Source organism: Cryptomeria japonica, unplaced genomic scaffold, assembly GCF_030272615.1.
Source record: "Cryptomeria japonica unplaced genomic scaffold, Sugi_1.0 HiC_scaffold_858, whole genome shotgun sequence".
NCBI classification, from domain to species: Eukaryota; Viridiplantae; Streptophyta; class Pinopsida; order Cupressales; family Cupressaceae; genus Cryptomeria; species Cryptomeria japonica.
This window is the reverse complement of record NW_026729587.1, coordinates 1-10,578: the sequence shown is the minus strand read 5'-3', so window position 1 is coordinate 10,578 and position 10,578 is coordinate 1. Positions and strand designations below refer to the sequence as shown.

The window sequence follows — 10,578 nt, the reverse complement described above, 5'->3', positions numbered from 1 at the left end:
AAGATCAACCCGGGTGGTGGATAAGAAAAGGAATTGGTTCCCGAAGGCTTGACCGAGCTCCAGTTGGTGCTACTACTACTCCAAATGAATGTTTGGAATGGGCCCGCCCGCCCTGATCGATAAGTACTCCAACCGCTTGCTTCGCTCTCCGTTCAGTAGCGAATGCTTCCCATTGATGGTTTCTCGCAGGTGCTTTCGGTACCCTTTCTGCTCGAGCAGTACGTTTCTTCCCCCTCGATGGATGGGATATTCTTCCCCATTGTCAATCTAGTATATATGCAATATGATACCAACCTGGTGCCGGATCAACCCAACGATTCAAAAGGCCTGGTTCTTTATTCGACCGGATCTAGCTCATGATTTGCAAGATCTAGTTCTCGAAGGGTGTATGCCGAAGGATTGGGGGTTAAGGCCGAGACTCTTGAGTAAGCCTCAGATTCCTCTCGCCCATAGAATAGTAGGGGAAACGATTGATTTCTAACTCTTGGAGAATCAATCCCCAATGTTTGTTTCGAGCCCTACTATACTATAGAAACTAGACTCTATAAGGGGGCCCGGGGAAAACGGGGTTCGAACCCGCGACTTCTGGCGTGACAGACCAGCACTCTAACCGACTGAGCTATTTCCCCGAAAAGAGGGGCCGATGGATCGACTATACTATAGTTCGCGATGGATCATATCACATCATATCATATAACGTATAGAATATGGAGTGTAGCGACGCAGTCCCGGTGACTAGTGGTGTTTCCCTAGCGCCCACTATAGAGAGAAAGGGGGATTGGTGATGAGATGGGATGCTTCATCGCGTCTTGATGCCATGCTATAGACAGTGATGCAGTCGATGCCAGATTCTATACGTAATATGATCGGTGATGAGATGCCCTATAGCCCCCCCCATGAACCCTGGGATGCTTCATCGCTTGTCCCGGGACTCGATAGCTTAGGGAATTACTAGCTGTAGAAAGGGCCTGATCACCGGTTCACAGAGACAGAGAGAGCCGGGTCAGCTTTATTTGCCGGGGTCCATTCTCTGTACGTGATACAACCCCCCCCATCTATTTTGAGCGGGGGTTGGCCAAACTATCTAAAGTAGGGCTCTTGACCGGCTGGAAGCCCGAGGTTGAACTCTTTACCGGAAGGCCCCGTGGGCTGGAACCCCAAGGCTGGAAGCCCCTACGATTATAGAGGAGAGGGCCGCTACCTCTATAGCCGTGGCCGTGGGCCCACCCCAGGATCCATGCAAGCTACATGCCGGGTAACTAACACTAGTACTATTACTACCCCTACTCCTACCACTACCACGGCATAATAAACCTACTCCTACCCCCCCTATCTATCCAACTGGGCCCTGGAGTGGAGTTCTATTATAGAGGAGTAGGTTCGGAGATTGAGCTATATAGGCTTGACTGGCCTGCGTTTCTTTAGCGGGTTACTATCAATAGTTCTGGAGGTACTTTCTCGGTACTGAGCTATTCTAGTTGCTAAATAGTTGCATTATAGATAGTAGGGGCCTCGACGCTCTCTTGTATAAAGCATTTACCCATTATTCGATAGTCAGATTGGTCTCCCAGCGTAGAAGGTATTCTCGTGTTACTGATATCTATTCCATTAGCTACTTCCCAACTATAGATGGTTAGGTTGAGTCCGTTATATAGGTAGGGGAAGGATTCCAGTTCCAGTTGGCTCTAGGATTGACAGAAGAAGGAAGGGAGCTAACCCTGCTGGAGAGGGAATAGAATAGGCTTGACCAGCACGATAAAGAGGATTGGGATCTTGGGAGTATTGCTCTTATCCAGCTGATCCTGGAAATGGTGGGGTTTGTTTGATAAGGTGGCGGGCACTTAGATCAATAGACGGCGTACGGGCACAAAAGATTCGGCTGAGCTCGGTTCCGTTAGGCCTAGGCCCTGTTCTGATAAATGACATGGATTCGTAGCCGCTAGACCCAACTATTCCTCTTCAATGCCAGCTTGTTACGCTTTCTCACACTCAGCGGTGGGGGCTCCATAGTTACTACCATGGCGGTCAAATGAAATTTATTAAGGGATGCGGAGTTTATCTGCATTCTATATGCCCCACTGTGAATAGGGCGCCTATCTAGAGTAGCCTGAATGCAAACTCGAGAATACGATTCATTCTCGAGATTCTCAAATCAGCTGTATAGTAGTAGGGGCCCCCTCGATTTCCCCAGGGGCAAGTTATATAGGAGGTAGGGGCGATTCGACTTCGATTCTAAACTGTTGCTCAAGACTCTCAAATCGGAAGATATCGTTTGCATTCAGGCTACTCTAGATAGGCGTATTAGTATATAATACGAATTGAGTTAGGTCGGCCCCCTACCTATAGAACTCTGGGCAGCAGTCAAGTCATATCGACCTGGAAAATAGAATCTTGAGCAACAGTTGGGAATCTTGACTGGAGGTTGTTCGTTTCCTTAAGAGGCTTAGGGTGTTCGGGGGGAACCCTTGGGGGGTTGGAAGGCCAGCTCCGGAGAGGAAGAAGAGAGGGGCCCCCTACCTATATAGTTTCGAGTGCCGTGACTCTTCGATTAGAGCAGTTTAAACGAGTTATATAGGTAGGGGCCCGTAGGGGAAACTCCTTTCCTTCTCTTTGAAACTCCTTCTCGCCCCAAGGGCCCTATTCACCCTTTCTATAGCTACCAATCGAGTCCCCCCTACCTCGATAGCCCCCCCCCCACCCCGCTCCCTCCCACCCACGGACTTCGCCAATAAATCGATGGGGCGCCGAGCTCCATCGAGCCCACCCAACCCTCATATGTATGTGGTTCCACCCCCGCCTCTCTCGCTCCTACCTGTGACTATGCCTATGATGCCTCCGTCCCAGTCCTGTCTCCGCTGCCTCTTAAGCCCCTGCCTCCGCCGATGGGACTGAATCAATAGGGCGGGCGGGTGAAACCTTTGCCGGGAGTGCCGATTCAACTGCTTCTGACCCTGGTCGATAGGACAAAGCTTTCTATCACCGCGAAGGGACTCCGTGACTCATACGGGATATGGGACCAAACATAGAGGGGCAGGTGGAGTGCTGCTACCGTCTCAGTCCTGCGGTGGTTCTATTACATAAGGATAGAAATGCCCAGATCGGATTCCATGTATAGATGCCTGGCTCTCCGACACTAGCATGCCAACCCATGCCGGTCTAACCCACCCCAGCTACTCACAGACCCATTGGACCACTTATCCGATGCAGGGGTGTGCCCTACTATCTATAGGCGGATCCGGCAATAAACGCGTTGGGAAAGGAGTGATGTCGTTTCTCCGCCAACCTATCATCCTCCCACCCACCCCTCCATATGCGCTGGGCCGAGGAAACAGGTCCGATGCGCTCCCTTCCGGTTCAGGTTCTCGCCAGGTCATGAGTGAGGCATGCGGATTCCCAACCTCCCACCCAAACCCGCAATAATATCAAATAGGGCCCGCTTCGAACAATTCTAGTTGCTACTGGTTATGGCTTTCTCGCCGACTCCGCACGCCCTTCATCGGCAACAGAATAATAGACGGTAACAGGAGAGGAAGAGCCCAGAGAGGGCCAGTCGCGGATCGAGGAAGATATAGTTTCATGTTCCGAACCGGGCAGTCCCACCGATACCATGGGCAGAAGCAGAGGTAGCTTGATCGGAGGCAAGAGCAATGGGCCCTATATCTATATCTCGGTTCTCGACCCGGGCATCCACCAGATCCTACAGGACAAGCCCCTACAGGGTCTTCTCGCTACTACTGCCACGGGATAAGGCCCCGGCTTATCCACCAGGGTTTAGTAGGTTTTTCCATCAGTGGTTTCAGTAGTTCACCCACCCGGCTGCATCCCCACCTGTACCAGGCCCCCCTCGCATACCCACCAGTGGTTTCATCTCCTCAGCCTTAGGTAGCAGGCAGAGGTAGAACCCGCATCAGTAGCAGATCTAGCAACGGAGACAGCATAGGTGAGGGGAGCGGATCCGGCCCCATGTATGGCGGTAGAGCCAGTAGCATCCGGGTAAGCACGGGCTGCGGCATCACATACAGGTGAAGATCCCACGGGGGCGAGTGCGCCGGTAGAAGAAGTGGCATTCCGCCGGTTCCAATAGCAGATCCTATGGTTGACCCCGATCCAGTCGATGATCCTTCTCGCATCAACACCATCTGTTGATTCAACAGTCGATCTAGCATCGGTACCAGTAGCGCCGGTAGCGGCTCAAGGCCCCGGTGGGGTTCACCCAGTTCTTTTCGGCTTATGGGGAACGACCAGTTGACCGAGTCTTAAGTGGAGCAGGACGGGTTTGGTATCTCATTCCTCTCGCAGTTCACTGCTGTTGAGAGATAAAGGGTATTCTTCCCACCGTGCTTCAGGATACTGATTCGTCGTTTTCCATTAATGACTTGGGCAGCAGGGTGGGAGGCCCCTACTATTCTAAGGCGGGTGGGCCCTACTATCTATAGGGCAACTCTAATTAGAGGAGGGCCCCTAGGGGTGGGTGGGAGGAGGAGGCTATGGGGCTTATAAATGAAAAGCAATAGTTCCTATTCTAGCCCCCTACTATTCTAAGGCTAGCGTCATTCTAGCTTATTTTAGCAGGCTTATGAATTGACGTTAGTGGGGTTGGGTGGGGGGCATAGTACATTTGGCGGATTAATGCCCCCCCCTCTATTTTTCTGGGCTATAGGCTATGGGTGTGGGCCCCTCCTTATCCCCTGCGCTGATTAATCGACGAGGTAGATAACTATTCTCAAGGGGGGGGTGGGGGGCATAGAATTAAGTTATTCTAGCTTAATCTAGCAGGCGCCCTACCCCTACTATTTGAAAGGTAAAGGCCTAAACTATGGGGCTTATTAATTAAGAGGAAGGTAAGGGCTTCGTTTCACTCGAGCTAAGTCTCTCTACTGATGCCGGAGAGGATAAGAGGCAATAAACGATGCAGGTTCCGATGAACCATGGTTTTCCCCGTAGGGCCCACTTCCAATTGGGTTGGTTCTCGCTTTCGATGGATGTGGCTTGCTTGGTCGAGAAGGAGTGGAAACGAGAAACATCAACTCGGGCGGATCCAAGCCTCCCCAGGGAAAAGATTCGGATGTGATTGGTTCGGTGCGTCGGAATTTGCAGGCATGCATGTTTATTCGACTGAATGGGGCACTACCACAGAATTGTAGGGGCCCCCCCTTCACCAGTGGATTAATTGAGATGGGTTTAGTTCAGTGCTTTCCGGTGAGAACCAGGATTCGAACATCTGGAACATCAATTGATCGCCCCTCGGCCTCCCGGCACTCTACTTGTCTTCGCGCTACCGATTCCCCGGCAAGACTGCTTATCATCTCAAAGCGGAAAGCTGGGAATGGAAGGAGATTTCAATGAATTGATAGCTGGAACTATGGGCCCACCCAAAGTTCCCCTACGGGGCGGGTGGGAGGCCCCTACAATAATCTACCTCCCTGTGCATGCACGGGGGGGTAAGGGGTGCTATTCGCCAGGGTAGTTTCTCTTGATTTGCAAACAGGATCGAGATCCGGTCACCAGTTCCGGTCTTCTCCGGCTTGAACCAGTCGTTAACGCCTTGTATTCTGCTGATGGAAGTAGAGTGATTTCAGATGCTGGGTGATGGGAAAAAAGCTACAACATTCGTCGATTTATGTCTTCAAGGTGTTCATCAGGGTGTTCATGGGGCCCTACTATTCTATGGTAGGCGGAAGGAAGGTCGACTAAATTCAAGTAGGTAGGCCCCCGCTAACTCCGACTCTTATGGCCGAAACGAGAATAATCCATCGGCATATAGCTTAGAAAGTGAGCCAATCGACTGCCAGAATTGGAATGGGCCCAACCCGGTATCGCCCGTAGGGAGGGAAGAAAGAATGGATGGTTTTCTAAGAAGCTTTCTTTGTCTCAACCGCCCTACAATCAATCTCATTCTCATTTCATTATTACTAGGCCTAGGCAAATGACTGCGCAATAAAGGTACCATCCATAACGAAACTTGCTAAACGTAAAGGAGGGAAGGAAGCGTGACAAATCCCAGTGGCCAGTTATCCGGCTTGACTCGACCGCCCGGGAACCCTACCTACCATAGAATTGTAGGGGCCCTCTTATTAATCAGCCTGTTAGACCGATAGTTGACCGCATCTCGATTCTATACGTAACATGCCAACAACTATCTCCTCCCCCCCACCCATGTTACGTATAGAATCGAGAAGAATCTAAAAAAGGCGAATAGTAGGGGGCCCTACTATCTATGGGCATGTTACGTATAGAATCGAGTGCAACCTCTAGCAGGCCCATATAATTTGAGGGCCTTCCCCTTACCCGGGGGTAGGGGTAGGGGGGCTATGATTCCCACCCACCCCCCTTAGAATAGTAGGGGCCCTCGCGTCTCCTCCTCCCACCCCCTTCGCGAATAGTAGGGGGCAGCCGCCCCCCGGGAGGTATATTATCGTAGGGGCTGCCATTAATCAGCCTGCTAGAGTGACGGAAACTAGAGTTCTATTCTATGCCCCTACTATTCGTCGCTTGAACAGTAACTCTAATTGGAGGGGGGTGGGCATGTGTAGTATAGAATCGAGCCCTATTATTCTATTATTCAACTCTAATAATAACATTAGATTTCTTTTTGCCGCCCTTAATACCATTAGCTTTTCACCCTGGGATAATATCCGTTCTAATATCCATCCTATCCTTTTAATAGATTTCTCAATAAATGTTGATGTTCTACTTTCCTTTTTGATTTCGCCTCACTCCTTCACTTCAGCACAGATATGGGACCCATATAATATCCGGCCTATCACATTGTGGGCCAGCGCCGCTTTCAATAAAGAGAGTCTACATCATTAAGAAACCATTGCTCTTTCTTTGCAGTGATCATTCCCTGTATGTTGCAGCTCCAGCACATGATTACTCAGCTTAACCAAAAGCTCGATGGACAGATCTTCATTACAAAATGCTAATCTACCATCCGTTCTCCATCAGCAGCCTACAGCTCCCTCAACATCTTCCAGCAGCGTACTCAGCCTCTTTCGTAGCAATTCTATATAGTAGCTGCAACCCAGCATGGAGCAGTGTTATCGGGTTACGTCATAGAGTTTCCCACCTACTAAGGGCATGAGCATGAGGTCTTCTGCGAAGCACGCCCCTTACGGACTACGGTCGAATAAGGTAAAGCCCAAATCCCGGGCGCCAATATATGAAAATTCTCCGAATTTGGCTAGTTGTGTATAACTTGTTTGACCTTCCTTTATCCGCCTATAACTTATTAGTTACCGATGAATTGAACGAGGACCTTTATAGGCGGACGGGTCAATTGATAGGTTCTGGGCCGGCTGACTTCCTTAGGTTGTGGGCCCATACTTTGATAGACTGTTAGTTACCCGAGAATATTCTGTCTCCCTTAACAGTAAAGGTCTTGGTTAGTGAAGGTCCTTGATCTGTCTCCCTTATCTTTAGGCAATCAAAGAAAGCTTTATGGTCTTGGTTAGTTAAGGAAAGTTTATCGTAAGAAAGAATACTTCGATCTAGTCTGTCTGAACTAGATGGCTGAACTAGTCTGTCTGAACTAGCTGAACTAGATGGTCGGTCATTCCCAGCAATAGCTATAGTAAATAGTGGAAAATACTTGGTTATAAACGGTTTGAACGCTCAACCGACCATCGGGAGGGAGAGGAACGTAGTCGCGAAGCCCGACGCAATAGTAGGCGAGGTTCTTTAGACACGAAGACCTTAGGGAGAGGAAGGGCGGCGGCAGGAGTAAGCTTCTTTCTAGTCACCAACATTCATTATCGCCTTCTTTCTCATGCCGATCACTATCCCGATCACTCAACTCCGAATCTTAACCTCGAGGATTTGGCTCTGCAGCTCGCAACACGGTCAGAATATCGCTCTCTAGCACGCCCTTTCAAATAGTAGGGCAGCTCCAGGTCCGGAACTAGTAGACTCCGCAGATGTTGAGTCAGTTGGTTCAATCGATTCTGTTGATGGACGGTGACCACTGCTGTAATAGGACATACCACAGTGATGGGGACAACCTAAACAAGAGGGGCAACCTTATTTACTACCAGAATGCCGGGAGGCAGGAACCACCTTAACAGGCACCCTTCTATTTGAATAGCTTAGGAACATATGTAGCATTAGCCGGTGGTCCAACAACGAAATTTCCATGTCTTCCTAGGTCCGGGTGGATTCTTCTGTAGTAGGGGTGGGTTATACCATCATAGGAGTGCCCTACCATTCTATAGGCACCCATAGCGGGGAGTTCTAATACCACTATTCTATTCTAGTGGGAGGGGTTCAACAACTATAGGGGCTGGTCTTATAGGGTATTATCCTGTAGGGTCTTCCCGGTCAATGATGACCACAAATTTGTCATGGTTCATCGTGTGTCTAGAATGTTGTTTTGGAGATGTTTCCCTCGTTGATACATATTTTATGTATATAGATTCAATTCAATCCAAAGAGTTATGTACTTATCTCCTTGGCTTTATTATCTCTCTCGTTACCGAAATGATAGAGAGATACTGGCTATTTATGATTTCTCAATTTGCCGGCTTTACGGGTCACTTGATTCTAGATAGAGATGATCTCTCACATTCGCTGCGATCCCTATCCTTCCTCACCCTCCTAAGTCAGGTGAGTAATCCGCAAAAAAGTCCGGTGCAAGCAATCAGATCTATACTATCTATGTATTTATGCTCGATCCCGGAGCCCGGGGTCTTCTTCTTGAGTTAAGCTCCTTCCCCTCCTCCATTTCATTCGTCGCAGGAGCGGGGCGGGGTGGCGAATAGAATATGAATATCTGGATGGAATAATCGCCTTACGATACACCAAATACGAAATAATCACAAGAAAGATAAGGAGAAGAGTAACCCACCTTCAGACATCTAGAACCTCGCGTAAATATACATTCTTGACTCAAAGATGTGTGCCCCCCAAGGACGAACCCAACCATTAGTGTGCCAGGCATAGTTGGATCCTACCTTATCGCTTTAAGGAAGATGTGGCCTAACCTTGCTCACAGCTACTACTTGCCATATACACCCAGCATGTGCCTTACTGAATCACCTCTAAGCTATCGTACCTACCTAAGCATGCCAACCCTATTACCGTCACCCGCTAACCACCCTGCCCTGCTGAACGATAGATAAGCAACCCTCCATATGACCGAAACCCCAGCACTATTTCTTCCCTATAACCGAAACCCCCAGCCGGCCAATAACCCAAGGAAATGAAAGTAAGGAGGGATAAATATGGAGGGTTTCGGGGCCTGGAAAAGCTTTTCTGTCACGAAGTACCCCTTTAGGGCCTGCCTTACTGTAACGAACGAAAAGGAATACTTGGGAATATAGGGTGGTCCCCCTTTCTCGCTACGAAGCGATCCCACCGGGCAAACACCGTTTGACTTACAGAATTGAACCATGGAATTGAGGTTGTACGCCCATTCGTACCCACTCGTTTATATCTACCCATGCAATATTGCTGGATCGGGCGTGAGCCCATTGTCCAACCGATAACCGATACAGTAGGCATTTAACCTGCTTCACACCGCACCCCTCAATCGATAAATCACGAAGCACTTACTGAAACGAAGGACTTCTTGAAAAGTCCATTTCTTCCAGTAATGATTTCTATATGTAATAACACGGTGTGAGTCGAAGGTTTAAAGCGAGCCTATTAGTCTACTGGAGCCGGTGACCTACTTCTACGAAGTACTTTGGGCGGCGCGTTTGAACTAAACAAGACACTACTTCGTTCTCCTCTCCTTAACAGTCGAGCAAGAAATTACTTATCCTTTAGCCGGATCTTCCAGTCATTCTTGATATATTGAATTACGCTTTATTATATATGTAATTACGCTTTCTTTCTTATCAAAGGTGGATAAGAAAGCATCTTTATTAATGAGCATGTTCCATCATTCATCATTTGGTCATTCTTGATATATGTAATTACGCCTTTCTTTTTTCGGCATCAAATCCCCTAAACAATAAAGAAATAGGTGTCGTCACTTCTCCTATTTTCACGGAGAGGGAGAGCAAGTGTGGCGATCTCAACCTCGGAAATGCTTAACCAATTACTTCTTCTTTCTTCTTCCTTCCCTCAATATCTTTCCTTACTTACTTACGCGAGAAAGAAGTGAATTAGCGAATGAGGTGCCGAACGAAGTAAGTGAGATCCACCTCGAGAGAGCTAGTCTGCGAAAAAAGGGCTGGTCATCATAGCTAGTGGGTTGGATGCTTCCTGGACCATTAGGCCGGCTCAGAAGAGTATTTATTGGTTGGTGCCGGCTCAGAATAGCTCCTGTACATCTTTGTGGCTGCATCAGAGCCACCTGTACTACGATAATTAGATCCTTCAATAAACCTTGAGCTACTATATACATGCTTAGATAAGGACAAGAAAGGAGACTTACTTACCTATACTAAACACTGTTGCCTGGGGCTTGGGCTTTAACCCGTACCTACAAGCCATAGTTATTGGGCTTGATTCTGACCTCGCCCGACCTCGTGCTAGTTGAGTTGGGCTGCATCCTGCAAGCTGGAAGCGGGATAGATTGTGAAAGCTGAAAGCGGGAAGCTAAAAGCTGGAAGCTTAAAGCTGGAAGCGGGATAG

The 10,578-nt window shown here is 48.7% G+C and overlaps 1 non-coding gene across 1 annotated transcript; it reads right to left on the bottom strand.

Moving 5' to 3' along the window:
• Nucleotides 1-555: 555 nt before the first annotated feature.
• TRNAD-GUC (transfer RNA aspartic acid (anticodon GUC)) lies at nt 556-629 on the bottom strand. The gene has a single exon. It is a non-coding gene; the product is annotated as a tRNA-Asp (tRNA).
• Nucleotides 630-10,578: the final 9,949 nt, after the last annotated feature.